This window comes from Saccostrea echinata, unplaced genomic scaffold (genome assembly GCF_033153115.1).
Source record: "Saccostrea echinata isolate AGI-Se365-2 ecotype Australia unplaced genomic scaffold, CSIRO_AGI_Sech_v1 ptg000030l, whole genome shotgun sequence".
NCBI lineage: Eukaryota > Metazoa > Mollusca > Bivalvia > Ostreida > Ostreidae > Saccostrea > Saccostrea echinata.
Window position 1 is genome coordinate 27094869 of NW_026889779.1, and position 21125 is coordinate 27115993.

At 33.8% G+C, this 21125-nt stretch overlaps 1 protein-coding gene across 2 annotated transcripts in view; it reads left to right on the plus strand.

Moving 5' to 3' along the window:
- The first annotated feature begins 1196 nt into the window (after window positions 1-1196).
- The window catches only part of LOC133197613 (G-protein coupled receptor dmsr-1-like), a 51292-nt gene continuing 31363 nt past the window's right edge, over window positions 1197-21125 (plus strand). Inside the window, exons 1-2 of one of the 2 annotated variants that reach the window (XM_061333721.1) lie at window positions 1197-1262; window positions 2976-3082. The gene's annotated coding sequence lies outside the window, so the exon portion shown is untranslated. Of the gene's footprint in view, window positions 1263-2975; window positions 3083-12680; window positions 12764-21125 lie in introns of those variants that run through there. The other variant, XM_061333722.1, reaches the window with a different exon arrangement.

Below are 21125 nucleotides of genomic sequence, written 5' to 3' on the forward strand. Positions count from 1 at the left end.
TATTTTTGTGAGCAGGAAGTCTCGCGAAATTACGCGAAAATATAGTACTCGCGAATAAAAAAGTGATCTGCAGTAGTTCGAAGGCTAAGGTATCTATATGTTTCGAGATATGATGCAAAAAGTGGCGATAATACGTGGAACAATATATAGAACTTCCCTTGGTTTTATATACATGTCACGCCAGTGAAGTAGAGTATTTTCAAAAGTTAAACTACGGACAACAGATGACAAAAGGGAGGAAGCACATACAAAATGTACAATATGAATACTGAGATGATTTAAATAGACCATAAATCTTCATATTATACGGATATGGAATAGAATTGTCAAAGTTTCACCATGATAGAAAGCTTAGTTTAATAACAGGTTCAAAGGTGTGGCCTCTGATAGATAGAATTTGTTCAATAAGGTTGGTGGAATTTAGAGATTTTCGTCTGTACATCCATTGTTGGTTTAATTATAAGTTTGCATTACACATCTATAGCAATTTAGATACAAAGGGAGTGGTTAATAACGATAGAATTTTGGTTTCTGTGTAAAACTTATTTTGAGTAGAGTTTGGGGTTGGGATGTTAATTTTTGCACCATATGTTGCAATCGGTCAGGTGAGGGGCTCGGTTTGTATTTCTTTTGATTATGGGATTAATTAATGGGCTTATATTCTAGCATATGTTGATAGAACAACGTTTGGTTTCAGTATGTAATGAATTTAAATGGAGTTTGCAATTGAGTGTTCATATCTGCACAACATGAAGATTTAAAATAAGGCTACATCAGAATTTTAATCAACCCTATGTTTATTCAATTCAGATTGTGTGTGTGTGTAAATATAATGTTTAATATAAAATTCAGCATTTTATTCCTGTTTATCAGAATTATCCAGCAATGGAAAAAAAACGTGAAAACGTGAAAAATACAATAAACACCAAAATATATTTTTAAAGGTACATTATTGAAACACCTTTCTATCACAAAATATTGTTTGCATAAAAAAAATCTGAATAATTCTGACTTATAAACTGCACGAAGTTTTTTGGTTGGTTTGTTTGTTTTTTTTTTAAATAAATATGATATGCATCAACCATAAAAAAGTATTTCCCTAGAAGTAGCAGATGCTTATTAAAGGAGAAGAACAACCAATCATTGTTCGACTGCATCAAGGCTGGTATAAAGTTGGACGGGGAATTTTATATCAGTCTTTGACAGCCTAAGGCGTGTATGCAGTAGTCATAACATTGGGACGTAAGAATGTAAACTGCGAGGTATGTAATACACTTGTATCCATAATTTTTGTTCAAAATATATTTAAAATAAATTGAATAACATTTTCATTTAAGTGTTTAAAGTAGGTATCTTTATGCAAGGCATCCGTTAGTATAGAGTTAAAACAAGTAGAAAAATATATACTGATATAAAGAAAAAGAATTCATGCCGTTGGATGCATACAACTAACACATTTTTTTCTAATAAAAATGAATAATGACTTCATTCGGGTAAATTCGTAATAAGTCCATCTGTTCTATCAATGAGAAAGATAAACTTTGTAAGGAACATAAAACAAGAAAATGTACATTGACAATTATTTGACAATTGTTATTTATTGTTACTTATTATTGCATTGTATTTCGTTATATCTAGAATGAGAAAAATGTAAAAACTTGAAAAGGTTTAGACATAACAAAAGAAGTACATTATGAATACCAGCCGGCAGTGTCTCTTTATTTATATAAATGTCGAATTCTTTGGCAATAAATCGTAACTTTCTATGTCAAAAGAAGAGAAACAAGCTATAAAACTTTCGTAAGAGCAGAGCGAATGAGTTCACCTACGTTTAGCAGTTTCACGTCTAAGTGAGAAACGGCGCTTTCGAGGTTTGGCAGTGAGGCTGTTTAATAATTATTTGGGGAACTTGTTCTAACTTTCACGAATCTCCTTTGATCATTAATTAAGATGGCTTTTTTAGAGTTTGCACTATCTTTACGTCAAGTAGAATCGTCTTTTCCTAAGCTTCTCTACTAATTAAAAGAAACCTTTACATAAGCCGCCATACTTTGATATTCTTTGAAAAAAAATATGGTTAAAAAGTATAGCTATTAGAACAAGAATTGATAATGTACAGATACAAATATTACATGATAAACCTCAGAAATGCTAACGTTTAATTTTACATACTTCACATATAATCTTACATGATTTGATCTGAAAGCTGATGAAAGTGCTGTAACAGGCGCCTTTTTCTAAATTGGGTTTCGAAATTAATCATAGTCATCTCGGTGTTCTGACCTTAATATTCAGTGTACATAGAACAATAATTTTAGTGTGTGTTTTAGTTTCTATACTTGGTATAATGTATGTCGCCATTGCAATCAAAAGTGTTAATAGAGCAACCGCATATTCCGAAATTCTATCCAGTCTGTAACCTAATGATCTGGTAATCGCAACCTTCATGATTATATTTGGAAGCTAGAACCTGCTAAGATAGCAATCACATGCAGCTCATAGCCTCGGTGTGTTGTATTATTTCTTACAAATATTAATTAAATGTAAGTGAAAGTGATCGTAAACATGTATTATACGCGTCACAAACAGACCATTTATTCATTATTTTAGCTGTGCAGTGAGTCCAAGTCTGTATTTATTAGTCAAATTGCTAAACTGTCATAAAACAGAAACAAACTTAGATGTTGCACATCTCAAAGCATAATTATTTCCCAAGTTTCTATCCCTTTTTCATATCAATATAGAAGCCTAGATTCCATTAGCAAACAATTGATTGTACAAGAAAGTTATAATTCATTGACACATACCATATTGACTAGTAAGATAAATATTCTAATAGGAATGGATTTTCTTTGTTTTCAGCTTAGCGATGGATGATAAATCATATTGTAGAGATGGACCCATCTCTACGCTATCTAAACTTGATTTTTTTTCTGACGAAGTGGTTTTAAATCCTTGGCTTTTTTTTATTGCAGTGACCAGTTCTTTCAATACAAATCCTACGGAGGTGTTTGAGTATATAACAGTGAAATTCTTTGTTCTTGTTGGGATATCTTTCAAATCAGCTTCTTAATTATCAGAGGTAAGTACAATGTACTCATTTAGAATAATAAAGCTTGGAAATGAATACATGTATATGCAGTGATGTTATAGAAATAGTAAGTAAATATTTTTTCTTTGATTACTCTTGTATGTTTCTCTTGAGAAAAAAATATAGATATTGAATGTCTCGTTTTATGATGTTAAATTTTTAAAGCATCAATGGTTATACTTTTTGTGATGTTAACATCTTTTTAAGAAAATTAATTCTATAAATTACATTGTATTCAGCGATACTTTGTTCTAGTATATTTTAATTTAATGCATTTTAAAATTCTATTGCTGTTGTTATTTGGTTTTTGTTTTGTTTTTCTTATGATTTTGGGACTCTGCTTTGTGTGTGTTTTGGGAGAAGTACTTTCATTAAATGCAAATTCAAGGTGAAATAATGAAACATAGTTACTTGAATGGAAACACTGCAACGAAAGTGACTTCGATCTTTCCTACTTATACTGGATTACTAGACTTGATGAAAATCCTTACAAAGATACAATGCCGAGTTCAACAACTGATCTACCAAGACCCTATCTTTTCTCCTTGCAAAAATAATTGCTGTAAAGGAGAAACTTCAGGATGTACTGTGCTACAGCATATTCGAGAAATTGTGTAACAAAATTTGATTTTTAAAAACTCTAACGATCTATTATGAAATTTAAAATTACGATTTTTTTTTCAAAACTCATTGCCATAAATAGTAAATAGTTCGAGGGTGCCCCCTTTTTATACCTTTTTGCTTTTAAATGACTCTGAAAATTGCTATTAAAAGGCTAGATATAGTCCCTCACCGTCTTTGGAGTATGGTGGAATTCTCACAATAGTATGTAAAATAATTGTCGCAAAGTTGGAACTTAACCAAATCCACAATCGCGAAATAGGTTTTCGGGTTTCAGCAATGTTTTTGGTTTGTCAAAGTTTTCTCAGGCACCTTGTAATTTTTTTCTGGCTGGACTTCCACTTTCAAAAATGATACTACGAGCCTGAAATGTATGAGTTTTCTACACTTAATATATCCATATCCTATATAAAAAAAAAATTGCATTTTTGATGACACAGACAACTTCTTTTTCAATAAATATGGAAGTATCTTGTGTCTGTTCATCTTTAAGATTACTTTGATAACTTTGATAAAAAAAATTGTTTCTACACAAAAGTACTCGGAGGTCGATATTAAAAGGATGCTGGAGTTCCTCATTAACAATATTATACCTGCATATAATCTTTGGAGACCAGGTCTTCCAACAGTCTGTAAGAATTTCGATGGGCACTAATTGTGCTCCTTTATTAGCCGACCTCTTTTCATATTCCTATGAAGCAGGATTTATTCATTAGAAGAAAACACTTGCTGTGGCCCCTATCTCAACATATAGATGTATCGACGACGTTGTATTGTTGATAGATTTATTGAGATCAATCACCGTTTTCTTCACCTATTTCACTCTGAAGTAAATACCATATTATATGATTTATTGTAAAAAAAAAATACATTTAATATGATTTATTATAAACTATTAAGATTCCTTATAAACGTACATGTAAATTTGTTAAGTTTTGTATTGTAGACTTGGGGGGGGGGGGGGTCTCTTGTTTTGTTAGAAATAAGGGTCTACCCTAAAGCTTAAATCGTATATAAAGTTCGTAACCAAAAAATAAATGAGCAAATGTAGTGAACAGATTATACTCCAAATGGACACAGTGTGAATATAGTGGAGGATTTAATACATTTTGAAATACAAGTAATGGATGCATAAATTTGAATGTGAAGCTGTGTCTTTATGAATATTAATATAGTACTGTGGCACTTAAATTAATTTCCCTCATGGAGTGTTAAAGTAACACAAAGTGCCTAATAGAATGCTTCGTTATATTAGCAGTAATTTGAAACCAACTTGTATTTCAATTATTTCTCTTGAGCGATTGAAAGCAAATGGGTTTGTCGATAACTCACGATTAAACACAACCCATGAATAATACAGAAATTACATCCAATAGTCAAAAGGATTTGATTCAAAATGTGATGGTTCTTAGGAAAACGGATATTGTTGACGGGGGCTGAGTTATGTTGACTCTTTAATGTAAAATTAACGTTTACCGTGTATTCACGCAAAGAGAAACTTGATTTCATTTTAACTTTGATTTTTTGATCTGTGTCAGAGTCGTACTGTCTATCGACTGCCAATAGTGGCAAACACAAATTTTTATTTTATTCAAGTTATTAATTGGGACCTGACTTCCCCAAATTGGCAAATGCTCAATGTCAGGAATCAAAGAGAAAACTTCATCCATAATTTACCCAGTGTCTCATATAAATATTAGCTCGATAAAATTTGTTTTTTTTCCGGATCTGCAAGCACAAAACATGAATGAAAACGATAAATTATTACACGTACTGCACTTAAAATGCTTTTAAGGGCCTGCATCTTTTGATAAATATATACATAGGAATAAATCCCAATTTCGTGTATTCAGACAGTGCAAATGTCGTTATTTTTTCCATTACCGTTTACTTCAGAAAATTAGGTAGAAGAATTATCGCCAGTGATTTGTTTCAGTTAAGTTCATAATCACAGTACCCTGCTTCTACATCATGTCTGTTGAAATTATTTTTGGAACGAATGGTCGATAAAGGTGAATTTTTAATATCCGATAGTGTTTTCCATATGTTGTTATCTGACAAGATCATTTGTCGATTACTATTAAATAATACTGTTTAGCAGAATAAGATATACTAGTATATCAAATTATTGTTTAATGTTTTACAACACAGTTTAACTTACAAATCGACAGTTGTTTTAAAATTTGACTCCAGAGACGAAATAGAAATTATGAAAAAAAAAAGCTTTATGATAATTTAATATCATATTTATCGGGAGGGCTAGTACGTTTCCGTATGAACGTCAACTTTATTGTAATTTTTTTCATGGTGTGTTAAAATATCTCCTTAGTTCACCGCCTCTGTTGACGTCTTTCCTATACTGTGAAAGGTATTTTATTTACACTAAGAAGTCTGTGAGCCAATGCTCACTACTAATACCCCCGCTCTGATGTAAATACACAAGTTCATTTATGGACAGACACGGGGATAAACAGGAAAATTAACATCAAATTCGTACAAAAATAAATTCCACCATATAACATGCCTAAACAAAGAGTGTGCTAAACTTTCAAGCATCTGCGAAAAGTACTTGCTGAGAAAACTTCGACCAGAATTTGTTATGTATGGTACGGACAGACGCACAGATAAACAGGAATTTGACATCGGGTTCACACAAAAATGAATCCCACCATATGGCATGCCTAAGCAAAGAGTGTGCTAAAATTTCAATCATCTGTGATGAGTAGTTGCTGAGAAAACTCCGACGAAAATTTGTTACGGACAAACACACAGACAGACACATAAGGGTAAAACAGTATACCCCCTCTCCTCCGGAGCGGGGGTATAATAAATTGCAGTACATATCAAAACACGGACGAAGTTGATTATAAGAAATGAATGAAACTTAACTCTCAGAATAGGTAACTGATGTTGAACAAATGAGGGTGACGAACTCTCCTCGTTTTTTTCAGGCTGATACGCGATAGCGTGACATATGACGAGTAAACAAGATTAATAAATATTGAATTTATTTTCAAGGAGCCTCTCAAATTTCAAAATGATATATCAAAACACTTCACCAGTGATACGAATGTTATTGTCATCAAATCCAATATTAAAAAAAAAAAAAACAATCTGCGCTAGACAGATTATCCATATTTTGGTAACACATCTAAAGTCAATAACCACCAAATACTAAGAACTAACAATAATTTGAGATATTATTTATAAACAAATATTAACTCTTGAATTTTATTGAAATAATAATAAATATATACCTCTCACGTTCACCTCTCTTGGTCTTTGAAAAACATTTAATAAGTTATTTTTGTCTCATTTTTATTTATCTCTTACTTACAGGTATACCTGGTCATTGAAACTAAGAAAGTACTTTTTGTATTATACAATAAAAATTCTTGCATAATTATCTTATTCTACTTACCTTTCAAATACATTATTTACAGCGATTACAAATTAAATGTGAATGGAAAAGGGAACTAACTTCTCTCAGTAGAATAAAAATTAATACAACCCTGCCCAGGACTAGAATGACCAAATGGTCGAGATGATCAAAAATCTGGTAAAAATACCCTTGCTTATTCAAACTTTTACTCAGTTTGCCTCCGATATGCCAAGAAGCAGAGAAGAATTTCACAGGTACAATGCATTTTTACAACAGATTCAACACAGCCCTACCCAACACCAGAAGCACTGACCCAGGGTCAAGAAATTTACAAATTTGGAAGAGCTACCCTCATCATCATATCTATGCACTTCAAAGAATTAACACATTTCCACTATATTATCAATACCCCCGACCCCCGTAATGCCGAACTCCTGACCCTGGGACCACAAGTTTTAAAAATACTGTTAGAAACATTTTTGGTCATTACAACTATGCACTTTGTTTATCTGCTCAACACTAAGGAGCAGACATGATTAATTGATGGAATTAATGCATTTTCACTATATTATCAATAGAGCCCCACCCTTACACCAGAACATCTGACCCAGGGGCCATGAAACTCATAATTTTGGAAGAAACACTCTTGCTCATCATCACTATACACTTAGTTTCTTCGCTTTATAACCAGAAGCAGAAAATAATATTTTCAAAAAGATGTTATGCTTTTTCACTAACTAATCAATACAGTCCCCCCTTCCACCAGAACCCCAAAACCTGGGGCCATATATTTCACAATTTTGGAAGAGGCACCCTTGCCAGTCATAATCATGCACTAAGTTTGTTTAAATAATCTCCAGGGGCAGAGAAGATTTTCAAATATTAATACATTTTCACTATATAATCAATAGAGCCCCACCCTAACCTCGGAACCCCTGACCCAGGGGCCATGGAACTCACAATTTTGGAAGAGGCATCCTTATCATCATAACTATGTACTCAGTTATTTTATTTAATACCTAGACACAGAGAAGATTTTCATTTTAAATTATTAATGCATTTCACTATATAATAATCAATAGAGTCCCGCCCTACCCAGGGGCCATGAAATACACAATTTCGGAAGAGGCAAACTTGCTCATCATAACTATGCATTTAGTTTGTTTGCTGAATACCCAGGAGCAGAGGAGATTTTCTTAAAAAATCTATTTCCACCATATAGTCAACAGAGCCCCGCCCTAGCACCAGAACCCCTTACCCAGGGGCCATAAAATTCACAATTTTGAAAAAGGCATCCTTGTTCATCATAACTATGTACTCAGGTAGTTTAATACCCAGGTGCAGAGGAGAAGATTTTCTAAGAATTAATGCACTTTCACTATATAATGAATTGAAGTCCCGCCCCAGTTCAAGAACCCTTGACTCAGGGGCCAAGAAATTCACAATTTTGGAAGAGACACACTTGCTCATCATAACTATGCATTTAGCTTATTAAATACCCAGAAGCAGAGGAGGAGATTTTTAAGGAATAATGCATTTTTACTATATCGTCAACAGAGCCCCGCCCTAGTACCAGAACCATTGATCCTGGGGCCATGAAATTCACAATTTAGGTAGAGTGCTCAATGCTTATCACAATCATGCCAACAGTTTGACTGCTTGATGTCCCGGAGTAAAGGAGAAGATTTTTAAAGATTGCATTAAGTTTGATGGTTTTGGCCCCTCCCCTCAGGCGGGGGGGGGGGGATGGGCCACAAATTTCACAGTTTTTGTTCCGCTTCACCCATAGATGCTATATGTCGAAATTGGTTGAAATTGGTTCACTGGTTCCAGAGAAGCTGAAAATGTACTAAAGTTTACGAACGACGACGGACGAAAAGATAGCAATAGGTCACCTGAGTCACTCAGGTGTCCTAAAAAGGGGGAAATTCCTAAGTGTGCATGAACACAATATTCATGCATGTCTTTGATATAGATCAGTTTGGCCATGTTTACAGGCACGTAGTATCAGGAGGGCCTGGCTCCCACTTTTAGTGGGTACTGTATTGAAAATTTTTTCTTAAAGATTTGAAGTTAATTTTTTGTCAAATTATCTGTATAATATCATGGCTTATATGTTGCTATAGCATATCACACGGAAATATAATAAAAAAATTATTTCATCTGGAAATTATTGAAACTACGAATTTCGGGACGCGCTTGATTGACACATCCTTGCACTTTCACAAAGTAAACTTTATCCTTAATACTTAAGAAAAGTAGAAATTTTGTTGTGTATTAATGAAAAATATTAAAGTTATCATCCAGAAAAACAGAGTATAAATGTGAGAAAGCTAAACCAACTCACCATTATTGTCAGTCCGTGCTCAGTGATGTGTGCAGAGTTTAACAAATTGAACACAACCGATGTAACGTAAACAGGGCACGAACTTTGTTATAATTATTAATGTTTGCGTTTGACCGGGTGTGCTCAATTTGTAAAATTATACCTCTATGGTTTTTATTTATATAAAAATATGACAAATAAACCAAATTTTTCTAAATAGCAAATACCAATGAGTAGTTTTTGTGCTATTTGCCCATGACGAAATACTCAGTAGTCATTGAACTATTTACCGGCAGCATTTCATTACCCTCGTGTTTCATCTCGGTACTCTTCTTTTATCTGGATTATGACATGACACAAGTGCATGAAGTCCGTAAAATAAAACATTTAATGGCTATGATGAAAATATTTAGTTTTTGTCCCCCAAGACAGCAACAATTTCTCGTGGCGCAGTATACAAGTGAAGGGTCGGGCTTCAAATTTAGACCTATACGTGGGACTCAGGGCCATTGAAGAGGATTGTTTTATCGTACCAACGCCTATCTGCACCTCGATTTTTAAGTTTTTATCTGAAAGATTCGTAACTTTCACCTTTAGTGCCAGGCGCTTGGCGAAGAAACAGTCACTACCTCTGTTTTTTTTCGTCTTGGGTTCGTCTTCGCGAATGCGAATCGAACCCGGGCCTCCCGATCGCGAAGCAGAGGTCCTAGCATTATCATATCCGTTTCTAGTCAAAAATAGATGATGATGAACATTAAAAAGGCGAACTGTTTACATGATTATAATGAATTCCTCTACCAGAATTGTGAAAATCATAGCCCCCGGGCCCATGGTTCAGCCCGCAGGGTGGGACTTGGTTGGTCATACAATTTGCCTTTATTTCTTTACTCCAGAACGTCTAAGAAACAAACTGCATAAATATTATAATTGTAGAGTACTCGACAAATAGATAGACTGTTGTCACACAAGTGCAAACCACATTCACATGGTCCCATCGTGCTCAAAGCCCAAGAAACCCACACTACTCAGGTAAATATCAGTGCCATGGGCCTTTCGTTGCACAAATGGGCCAAAGAATCTTTGGACGCAACACGTTGACCATATGTTGAGAAATTTTTGATACTCACTTGCCTCGTATTTATGCAATCACAATTCGACTATTTTAGAACAAAAGTAAAGTCTTTTTAGCGCAGAAACGAAATCTTGTTCCATCGATTCATTAACACAACGCGAATCTTTAAACTCGTTCAATGCAATTGTCACATATTTATTAACAATATACCTCAACAAATGAGATTTGTTCAATTTAAGATTTTTTGTTATCATACCTTTAAAAATTTGTTCCTGTAAATAACTATACTTTAAAAAGTATAACATATCCAACGTTTTACTTAGCGTTCATAAAAAATCGATGTTTGACCACCGAGTTAGATATTGGACCTGTCGATGAGATATTGGACAACTTTCGTCACACTATGGGCGGGATCAGCTAAATCTGACAAAGACAAAATTCGACAAAGACAGAATTGACAGAGTTTTAAAGCAGTGCTGATAAAGGAAATTTACATCATGAAGCCAGTACAAGATACATATATGTCAACAAGTATAACAAAACATTTATTTACTGTGTTTTCGGGCAAAAAGCGTTTTTGTCGACCCCTCTAACCAAACTGCATGTTTGGTTCTTGGATCCGACAATAAGCATGTTGCTCTCAACCCTAGTCAGTAAGTGTATACTTCTGCACAAATTTATTCTTAAATCCTGCATTGAATTCAAAATTTTACTTTGATTTGTAGCAAAACTTCAAAACATTTCAGAAAATGTTATAATGGTCCCATTAAACAATATTTTCGACCAATGGATAATCCCTACTGATTGCATAAGTTAAGGAGTAGTATTTTTGGTATCAAACTTTTTCAATCTTTAGCCAGTGATAAAGGTCATTTGAGTTGCTTTGCAAAAAGAGAATTTTTTCCAACATTTAAAGAAATTTCAAACTTTAATTAAAAAAAATTGCGATGAATCATTATATTAAAAAACACAACCAAAACATACAGGAGCATAAAGTGATAAGTTCAATTTTTTTTAAAAAGTAATTTAAAAATATCAGCAGACTCAGAATTTTCATGCCGTGACGGTATTTGGTAAGACCGTTTTGTCCTTGCTATAGCTTCTTTCGAACACTGATCCCAGGTCAAGGGAAGGCAGGAGTGATTAATCGTAAATCAGATACCAATGCAATTTGAAATCTGATCAACTATGCTTTGCTACGGTGAAATCTTGACTCCCTCGACTTATGTCTGCCCTAAAATAAAAGGACATGTAAACTAAAATATGTTCAACAGTTTTTAAGACTTAGAGTTCTAGAGAAAAAACATATCAAATGCAAAAACACATTCAAAAGTTTTCCTATTCCCATATAATCTATTGCAAAGTTTTTGTTGTGGATTCTAAAATAAACCAAACAGGTGCAACAAGTTATCGTAATGGTATGCCTGCATTTCATGCAGCGACAGAGCACCTACAAACCTCTTAGAAAGATAATCCCTAATGAAAAACTTGACACTGCACGGCTTGGTGGAATCACAGGGAGATGATTGTAAATGTAGTGTTGAAATGTCCTTTACAAAGCAATATACAGCACAATGTGAACCAGAAATATAAAAGTACATCAAGAGAGGACGCAGCTTGAAGCTTGTGTAAAAAAACATTACAAGCACCTTGTACTTCCTCCAATTTAACGAAATTACACAAAGTATGTGAATGTATGCTTAAACACTCCATTGGCCCCAAGATATAAAAGTTTAAGTACAATCAAGAATCACAGGGCGCAGCTGTTCTTGCATTACTTAAATGAAATATGGAGATAACGAACAGTAATCAAGCAATAAAATAATATTGCAAACATTTCAAATTAAAATATAGGGTGAAGAAGGCTTCAACTGAATGTCACACTTCGCCAACATTTTGAAGTCAGTTATGGAAGCAAAGGAAATGAGAGTTTGTTTTAGAATACATGTGAATATTTAGTTATTATCGAATTGGAGATTAATATTCATTAATAACAGATTCTTTTTAAAGCTACAATACATGTACATGTATATTAATTCATATTAAGGTGTTTAACCGAGGTGTTTCTGACACTGATTAAAGACGACCAATCAATAGCGTTGGTGAAATCCAGAAACCAATCAATAGACCCAGAACAATATAGATCGAGTGTAAGAAGAGAAAAGTCGCATTGTTTTTTCGGAAGATCAGCTGCCGGTACGATATTGGATTTACATACATCGCTCATTTGTTATTCCCCGTTAAGTGCGGCGGGAGATTTCTCTCATTAAGGTATGCATTCTCCTGCGATTATAATCATAGTTTAATATGTTTATTGTATTCAAGAAACATGCATTAGATTTACAGAATACAAACAGAAGAATCGTCTTTATTCTTTTAACCAATATATATGTACCTGCTCCATAGTGTACGTTTGTAATAGAATGATAAAATTCATATCGCAAGCAATAGATGTACCAAATTAAAACTATGATCGACGAATATATAATGAGAGAGAGAAGAATTCTGCAATTAAATGCTATAGAAAACTTCTGCAATATATTTTAAAAACCCGAAGAATAGTCAATGAGGCATGATATATATAAAGTTTTCGTTATGTTCAGTAAATTAATTTCCTGAAAGTAAAATAAAAACTTTTCTGAAATATCCTTATTGATTTTTATTCCTTGTTTTCAACCCTTACATGTACTATGTATCACTAAATGACCAAAATGAAGCGTTCATTCTAACCGTGACTTTAAGTTATTTTTCAAAAGTTTCCTTTCATTAAGTTTATTCATACAATTCAGACATCATTTTCGTTCGGAAAATAAATCCTCAAATCTTGTCAATAAGTTTCAGAGAGCCCTTCTTTATAGAATTTTTTTTTTCTATTTTGCAGAAAATGTCTGCGCTATTATAACTTTGATATAAAACTCTACTTGATAGAAATAAAATATTGATTTGCAGGCAAACAAAGCCAACATCTTCTAGGATAAATAAATTTAAAAAGTTACAAATTAAAAAAAAAAATGAAAGCGATCGTGTATTTCCGTACATGTAGCTTACCTACGATATCCCCACCCCCACTTTTTTCTCTCTCTCTGTATGAAAAATGAACCTCTAAAACGTTTTAATGATATGCATATTATTGTTGAACAAAAGTGAATTTTGCAATTATATCTGGTAAGCTTGCAGATAAAAGGGGACAATAATTAAACTAAGACTTCATGATGTGGAATAAAAATGACGAAATATTCAACAACTATTTCCCTTCTAGGAGAGGGTGTGGGGGTATATAATTATTTGTTTGTTGTTATAACCTGCAACAAATTTGTTAAGAGGTAAACTGGAATTTCCGTTCGTTCATTTATCTGGCTGTCTGTAGACATAAAGATTCGCAAACACGATTCTAATCGGCACGATGACTTTCTAGTTTATCTTAAGGGTATCCAAACCAAACTTGCCAATATGGTGCATTTGTAGATAAATTATGTACTTAATGAGATGCAGGCATTTATTGTGCTCCCGCGAGGATATCGTCCCAGGTAGGATAACTAGTTTATTTTCAGTTTAGTGACCGGAAGTGCCGACGAGAACAAGAAGAGGCCTAGTCTAAAGCTTATAACATATCATTCCTGATAGTTTCACGGTCCTAGCTAAATTCGTTTATGTGGAGATTCTGAACAGGGTATCAATTAAATCAAAAGCGAAATCGACCAAAATTGTCGGCGATAAAAATTTAATACATGAAGATTGACATTTTTCAGAATTCCTGGAAATTTTATGAAAATTGTTCATTTGTGAGATATAACGTGCACAATATCACTAAGATAAATAACACGAAGAATAGAAGGCCTTCCACTGAACAATCACAAGATTCTAAATAAGAATTCCTACACACAAAATGATGTATGTATTTGGAACTTGAAGTCAAAACTTAAATGTACATACAAAAAAAAAAAAAAAGAACAGTTGTAGCTTTTATATTTGTTTCATAACGCCACAAGGGGACTGTATTGTATTTCTCTCGAATTATGTCTTCGGAATAGCTCACATTGAAAACCTCGGTATTGAGAAATATTGTTGTTATTACCGTCGACGGGGCTGTTCCCTGCTACAGTTGTTGCGTCAGTATTGTCGAGAATACCGTCGAGGGAATGTTTCCTGCTTCAGTTGTCTTTTACGACGGATCCTCATTGTGAAAATTTTCACGTGCTTGTGGTTTCAATGAAATTTTCTTAGCAGAACTTCGTGGGTCATTGATAATCGAAAATTTGTAACTAGGTAGTAATAAGGACGATATGTTGTGTCCGGTGTCGGCTGGTGAAGCGGCCTTGACTTTACTCCAAGTCGAGTCTGGACTTTCAGTTATTTGATTCAGTACAGGTCAAGAAGTTGCTGAAACGAGTTTTGTCGTTTCCTTTATTCAGTCTTTGATATAATGAATAACTCTATTGCTTAAGTAACCTTACTTCCAGCCATTTAATTAACTATCCGATTTCAATCTCGCTTCCATGCGATGTTTAGTTTCTACGGATTAAATTGTTTTGTGGCACACAGTCCTTAAATTTGAATGGTTCTCATTCAAAATGTCTTAACGTTTTTAGAGCCATAATAGCTTGCTCAGCAATATACCAAAAAATAACCTTTCATAACCAACATAACCAAACTACCAACAGATTTATCAAGTTTCATTAAAGTAGGGTTAAATTAATTATACATTAATTTATCTGGATAAAGCAGGTAAATGGACTTTAGCATGTAAAAGTTACTATGACAATTGTGTAAAAACCGAAATTGTCCCTAGAGGAGTATAGTATAGATGTCGTTTACTTTCATGGGGAAATCTTGTTCGCACCGATTCATCTAAAATGTAAAGGTCTACATATGTGTATTGAAATTTGAGTCTTGCGTAATTAATTAACTCTGTGATCCGCGGGGACCACAAAAAGGAATTCTAAGATTTGCATGGAAATATACAGGACAAATCTTTGAGAGTTTTGTTTTCTAACGACGGGGCAACAATGAGCCTAATTGATACACAAGAATCTCGATACACTGTGTGTATTGAGTTTAATCAAATCATGGTCTCTATGTCTAAGGAAATCCAATAAGGTACACCAACGTTTACATAGGAATATAGAGACTTCTAGATCAGCAAGGGTTTCATTTATAATCATATGTCAGAATTGCAAATGTGACTCGGGTGAGGGTTTTGGTCCGTGGGCCCCTCTCTCTCTCTATATATATATACGAGAAGAGTCCCAGTGTTTTCAATAAGAGCCGGCAACCGGCAAAATTAACCGCCTGTACGAGAAATTTTGCCGGCTGTGAGATTTCCGTAATTGGGATTTTGCCGGGGTTGGTACGCGAAGTCCGTAGATTTTATCGCAACTATCTACACGATATAGATTAACTTCCCTAGAGTGCGCTCTTTTTCATGGAAGTTTGATTAGATCCAATACGTACTACAACTACTGAACAAGGCTATAACTTGCGAGAGTAAAGTTTAAAAAAGAATAAATTTTTAATGAATAATTCCAACCTCATATAAGATTCACAACTCAACGATCGCGATTTAACTTTAGCTATACAGGATATGATCAAGATTATTGAGAATTTGGGGCTTCATTGACGCAAGCGTCAGGTATCTACGGCCTAAAATGTCGAACAGAAAAATAAATGTTTTTTTTAACATTCACTGTCACTCCACAAGCTAGGTCAAGATTATCACACCAGAAACTATTTATATCTAGACCGATATAATTTTAAGACCTTACAAATAAAAGTCTTAATTTTTTAATCGTGACTAAGACGCGGAACATAGGAATTAATTCTTACAGAATTTCCTCAAATTGAAAATGTAAATTTGTATTCTCGTTTATTTGTGTTAGCTCTCTTAAAATACAGGAACAGTGTAACATTTCACATTTATGAGGTTTTTATGTACTAGTAGTTTGTATTTGTATCCATTTTCTTAATTATTTCGTTCTGACAATCTGTACAAAATAGTAAATAAATTGAAAGGTTTATGATATTTTAGTCTTAGATTGCAGAATATTTCAATTTTTGGGAGTATTGTACGTCACTACGTGTTAAAAAGTTCTTAAATTTTTAAATAAATTATTTCCTTAATTTTGAATAATTTTCCTGACCACTTAATGTGAAAGGGACAAATTATGTAGCATTTTCATTATGAAATTCTAGCACAAACAATTGTCTGTGCTAGAATTTTCATACTTAAGTTGTCTTAATGTTTTTACAGACACCTAGTTTTCAGGGGGGAAAAATCAGTCCGTCAAAAGTCCATATAACAAATCAGTGAAAGGGTACAAATTGTTTTCTAAATGGCTTTATTAGGTAAAATTTGGTAATTGATAGTGACAGAAATGTGAAAAATTTATTGGCCTGATAGGTAAGAAAAATGAGTCAAAAATGCCAATTTTCGTTTTCGGCCGGGGGGCTTCGCCCCCCTGGGCACCCTACCAAGGCTCTGCTCTGGACCCGCTGGGGGCCTGAGGCGGCCCTCAGACCCCTCGCCGAGGTTGGTTTCCTGCTGTTCCTAATATATTTCCTTCTATTGAAAATCTTATTGAAAACACTGGAAGACATCTCTTCTTTCCGTTCAGCAGTGGATTGATATACATCCTCACTCTTGATAAGCTAAACATGTAGGTAAATGGTAACGGTGTTTCCTCGCAACGTTCTATGCACTTGGCACAGCGTTAGTGGAGACTAATGCTAAAATGTCTAAGAAATTACATAAATTTTAAAATTTTATTGTTGCTATTGATAAAACCAATTTAAATTTTGGTTGTCTTTATATCAATCAATTACACATATATTGATTTGCATTATATAAGTGGTCTTACAATTTTGTCATCTTTATTGCAATGTATTCCATTAACAAATTTCGTGTATTTTGCATCATATGAGTAACCTGTGTCTCATTAAGGCTTACGACAAGAACAAAACAGGTTCTTATCTTAATTCAAAATGGAGTGTATAAATTGAGAAAGTTTTAATATTAAATTAATTATTAATGTATGGATGTTTCTTATAAGTCTCGAACAAACTGAACAGAGTTTGTCTTGTCGAAAATATCACTGGGAGAGATGTCATCAAGAACATTAAGGGAGGAAACATATTAAGTGGGGAAAATAGATAAGCCTCCACGAGAGTAACAAATTCTTTCATATCAACTTTGTGCATGCACCTTTGATCTTGAATTCAAAGCAGCTGTCGAGCATAAATGTTCCTTTTCTTGTTAATTAGTTAATAATAATAAAGTGTCTGTAAGAAATATATAAATTCACATCATTGGATTGCATTGGTGTTTTCGGATGTATGCATGGAACTGCATTCGCACAATAAATGTGTCCTAAAGTGAAATCAGGGAATATTTCAGATAACCTTAAGAAAACAAGAAATGTAATTCAAATACCTTATGATAACACATTTCATACTTGATGAATTCCAAAAAAAATATTTCTAAAACCTATAAAAAGAAATACACATATAAATGAGAAATAAATATTCATATTTATTACATTTTCAACAGTGAAATATTGTGTTTATTTATTGAATAAAAGTGATATTCTGTCACAGTGTAAAAGGATACCAAAGTGCTTCGCACTTGTGAAAATATCAAAAAATCCTGTCCCACTTGTGAAATAAATTCCACATCCAACTATCCTCTATTTAAATTCAAGCACTTGTGTATATTTATTTCTTTTAAAAATAATCAAGAAATAAATGTTTATCACATAATCATTTTAGTGCGATTCTAATGCTTTTATACATTAGTTTATAATTAAGTACAACAGGAAACATATTGATGCGACAAATATCCTACACATAATATTACGCACTATTTAATTTTAACTTAGAGCTGAAATTGGAGTTAAAATTGACAACGCTACGGGTATAACTAGCATCATGCCGGCTTATTTTTTAGGGTGTCTTTTAATGGCAATAGAAAAAAGTTAGTATTACAAAATATAAGTGCAATATTAAATTTAGAACCCCACATTTAGGAAAATTGTATGATTGTCTTGTATTGTCTTGCACTTGTACATTGCTCTAGCTAAATTACACTTCAGTGTATAAATGTATAAAGTGCATAAAGAAATTATAACTGTTACCCAACATGGACATCCGTGATTGCTTCTTGTCCATTATCAATCGAAAAAGTGACAAATTTAAAATGAATAGAGTATCCGTCAATATCGAATAAATAATTGAATAACCAAATTCGGATATATATTTGATTTTAAAAAATTGAAATTTGCTTAAAGCATTAAGAGTTTTAATTTATGACATATCTAGATGTGTTCGTGTAAGTAGAAGTACTAAGGAAAAGGCAAGTTTTCATCAATTTAACTTCTCTATCCCCAAACTACAATTAAGATACTGCTAAACGTTCTTTGTACAATTTAAGAATAATCTTTAAGAAGATACATAATTCTGTATACTTGGAAATAACAAATGTTCGTGGGGGACCAACCTTTATGAATTTTATCGGTCACCCTTTGAATTTTCTTTATGTACGAGCAGGCGCGGATCCAGGAATTATTTCCAATAAAGGGGGGGGGGGGTTCAATCCCAGTCAAAAAAAATTTCCCACCCAAAAATTTCTTGACAAGAAAAAAAAACGTATTAAACCCAGAAAATTTCTTGACAAGCTAAATTAAAAAAAAAAATAAATAAATCCATTTCCCATACGTGAAATACACCTATTCCGTGAGGGTGATTGTGGGGTCCACGTTTTCTAGGGTGGGACCAAAGTCATTCTTTATTTGCTTCAGAATGTATTTTTAATTACTCTGCAAATTCCAGGGGGAAGGGGGTCCGGACCCATTGAGCAGTGTGGATTCATTTCGTGCCAGCACATACTGCGACATGGGATCTCGGTTTGTACGGTCTCATCCACAGTGCGATTCGAACCCTCGACGTAAGGATCAACTCCTTACGACTCAAGAGCAAACGCTTTAACCACTGCGCCACGCAGTCGACAGTAAAGAAGAGAAAAAAAGAAGGTAGCAGAAAGGAGAAAGAGATAGAGGCGAAAAGAGAGGAAAATAATAATAAAACCTGTTTAAGGACAAACGCAACGTAGTTTGAACTTTAGTGTCTTTTTCCCTGGAGTTGAAGAGTTCCGATACTTAAAAGAAGTGTTTTACATTTTAATGTCTTTATATGCTGTTATACACTTCTTCTAAAACAAGTTTGGATGAACAAAAGATTTAGAATATATGTTGAGTAATTTTCGTATATTTTTCTTTGAATTATACAAGAATCTTCATCAATAGGTATCTTTTCAAACTCCCTGGTAATGCATGCTGATTTTTTGTATACAAAAATCTGATGGCACTATAATCTTAAATTAAGAACATCTTGAAAAATTATCAGTAGGTAAGGTACGTTGTGTATGTCCTTAAATATTATAGGCTAACAGTATTTGTAACTGTTAAGCTTGTAAAAGCTTGTAAGCTTATAAATTGCTTATAAAATGGTCAAAGACGGTGTTTCTTTGACCTTTTGCTATCATTTTTCGTTTGTCGTCATGCGTTAACATTTGTACATTTTCAGCAACGGCTGAACCAGTTTTTGCATATAGCATCTATGGGTGAAGGAGAACAAAAATTGTGAAATTCATGTCCCCTGCCCTCCTGTGGCTTGAGGGGTGGGGCTAAAACTGTCAAAATCAATGCAATCTTTAAAAATCTTCTTCTTTACTCCTGGACATCAAGCAGTCAAACTGTTAGCATGATTGTAATAAGCATCGAGTTCTCTACCTAAATTGTGAATAAATTGCCCCAGGGTAAGGTGTTCTGGTGTTAGGGCGGGGCTCTAATGATTATATAGTGAAATGCATGGATTGTTTTGAAAATCTTCTCCTCTGCTCCTGGGTATTAAACCAATGAACTATGTACATAGTTTTGATGAAGAAGGATGCTTCTTCCAAAATTATGAAGTTTATGGCCCCTGGTTCAGGGGTTCTGGTGTTATGGCGGGGCTCTAATGATTATATAGTGAAAATGCATGAATTCTTTGAAAATTTTCTCCTCTGCTCCTTTTGCTTATAAAATGCTTATAAAATGGTCAAAGACGGTGTTTCTTTGTTAAATATGAAATAAAACAAATTAAACAAATGAACTTTGCACATAGTTGTGATAAGGAAGGGTGCCTCTTCCAAAATTGTGAATATCATGACCCTGTGTCAGGGGTTCTGGTGTTAGCTGTTAGGTCGGGGCTATTGTTTGAAAATCTTCTCTGCTCCTGGGTATTAAACAAATGAACTTTGTACATAGTTATGATGAGGAAGGATGCCTTTTCCAAAATTATGAATTTCATTGCCCCTGGGTCCCTGGTGTTAGAGTGGGGCTGAAATGTTTATATAGTAAAAATGCATGAATTCTTTGAAAATCTTCTCCTCTGCTCCTGGGTATTATGCTGATGATCTAAGTATATAGTTATGATGAACAAGGATCCTTCTTCCAGAATTGTGAATTTCAAGGCCCCTTGGTCAGTTTTACCGGGGGGGGGGGGGGGGCTCTATGAATTTTTTTTTTACATGTTTCAAGAAGATATCCATACTTGACAACGAGATTTTTGACTTCTATTGAAAGAAATTCTGTAATAAAACGTT